Raw genomic sequence first — 2,500 nt, forward strand, 5'->3', positions numbered from 1 at the left:
CATTATCACAGTTGCTATAAATTATTCCATTATCACAGTTGCTATAAATTAAAGTTATAGCAAGTGTGATAATGGAACAACGTTGGATGATTTAGTAAAACAGATTGGATACCTAGGCAGTGCTCTTTTTACCCAGATAGACTGATGCTGCCACGGGCTTATCAGTGAATTCAAAAGACAAAACAAAATACGAGATGGCTGAAAACGAGAGAAAAAACTCACATGCTGCAAAAATATCTGAAAAATTATAAGGGGTGTCTGTAATCCCAATATTGATAGGAGAATGCCCGCCTTTGGCAGATGGACATTATTAATGACTACTCCTGAAGAAAGGGGCAGTTGTCGTACTGAGAACGAATCGACATGAAAGACAACGAACTCGAGTGATATCACCTAGACACGAGGGGAGACGGATCGCGGATTGATTGTGCGATAGACTCCAAGCTTATCTGTTATCTTGAATGTTATCTTATCTGTTATCTTATCATCTTATCTTATCTTATCTGTTGGTAACGGCTGGTGCATAATTAGTGTTTCTCGTGACTGCGAACCGGTATTATCTCGGCGAGCAGGTGTAATATCTCACTGCATAAATTTTACCTATTACATATATTTGATTTGAATACTTGTTAGTAAATCAGAGTAATTTAACTGTGTTTATATCAAATCCTTTTATTACTAGGTGAATAGTTACTAAGAGTTTCTCTCTTTTCTTACAAAGAGGGAGTGGTGGCAGTGTTATGTTTAATTAAGGTTCTGAGACAGGTAGCATGGAATAGAATTTCAAGGAGACTCGTAAAGCTGAATTAAACTTTTATTTCTTGATTAATAAGTAATTTAAACCATACGATACAGTGACGGGGAGAGCTAAGAAGGGGAATAGAAGGAGCACGAGAGGAAGATAGAATAATAGAAAAAGATTAAGAGGATGATTGAGATCTTTTGAAGGATTTCAATATAACTCTTTAACCCGAATACATGGATTTATGTTATGGATTTGAACAACTTCAGAAACATTATCTAAACTAACTTCGAATGTGTCAGAAGAAGCATTTCAGATCAATTAATTATTGAAAGCACTAAATACTTTTAATCGAAATTGCAATATGTGTATATTGAAAGTATATACATATGTATATGTTGAATATATCATGCTGGTTATCTACAGGTATCATGATTAAGTATATGCCTATACATGATAAATCAAGAAGGCGAGGGGAGGCAGGAAGGAAGAGAGAATAAAAATGTGAATGATAAGAACAAGGATTTTTTTTTATCATTATCGTTAATCAAAATGAAAGGTGGAGAGAGAGAGAGATAGAGAGATAAGTAGACAGATAGAGACAGAGAGAGAGGTGGGGATGGATAGATAGATAGATTGTTAGAGAGAGAGGTGGGGATGGATAGATAGATAGATTGTTAGAGAGAGAGGTGGGGATGGATAGATAGATAGATTGTTAGAGAGAGAGAGGTGGGGATGGATAGATAGATAGATTGTTAGAGAGAGAGAGGTGGGGATGGATATATAGATAGATTGTTAGAGAGAGAGAGGTGGGGATGGATAGATAGATAGATTGTTAGAGAGAGAGAGGTGGGAATGGATAGATAGATAGATTGTTAGAGAGAGAGGTGGGGATGGATAGATAGATAGATTGTTAGAGAGAGAGGTGGGGATGGATAGATAGATAGATTGTTAGAGAGAGAGAGGTGGGGATGGATAGATAGATAGATTGTTAGAGAGAGAGAGGTGGCAATGGATAGATAGATAGATTGTTAGAGAGAGAGAGGTGGGGATGGATAGATAGATAGATTGTTAGAGAGAGAGAAGTGGGGATGGATAGATAGATAGATTGTTAGAGAGAGAGAGGTGGGGATGGATAGATAGATAGATTGTTAGAGAGAGAGAGGTGGGGATGGATAGATAGATAGATTGTTAGAGAGAGAGGTGGGGATGGATAGATAGATAGATTGTTAGAGAGAGAGAGGTGGGAATGGATAGATAGATAGATTGTTAGAGAGAGAGGTGGGGATGGATAGATAGATAGATTGTTAGAGAGAGAGAGGTGGGGATGGATAGATAGATAGATTGTTAGAGAGAGAGGTGGGGATGAATAGATAGATAGATTGTTAGAGAGAGAGAGGTGGGAATGGATAGATAGATAGACTGTTAGAGAGAGAGGTGGGGATGGATAGATAGATAGATTGTTAGAGAGAGAGAGGTGGGGATGGATAGATAGATAGATTGTTAGAGAGAGAGGTGGGGATGGATAGATAGATAGATTGTTAGAGAGAGAGGTGGGGATGGATAGATAGATAGATTGTTAGAGAGAGAGGTGGGGATGGATAGATAGATAGATTGTTAGAGAGAGAGGTGGGGATGGATAGATAGATAGATTGTTAGAGAGAGAGAGGTGGGGATGGATAGATAGATAGATTGTTAGAGAAAGAGAGGTGGGAATGGATAGATAGATAGATTGTTAGAGAGAGAGGTGGGGATGGA

Source organism: Penaeus vannamei, chromosome 43 (genome assembly GCF_042767895.1).
Source record: "Penaeus vannamei isolate JL-2024 chromosome 43, ASM4276789v1, whole genome shotgun sequence".
Taxonomy (NCBI): domain Eukaryota; kingdom Metazoa; phylum Arthropoda; class Malacostraca; order Decapoda; family Penaeidae; genus Penaeus; species Penaeus vannamei.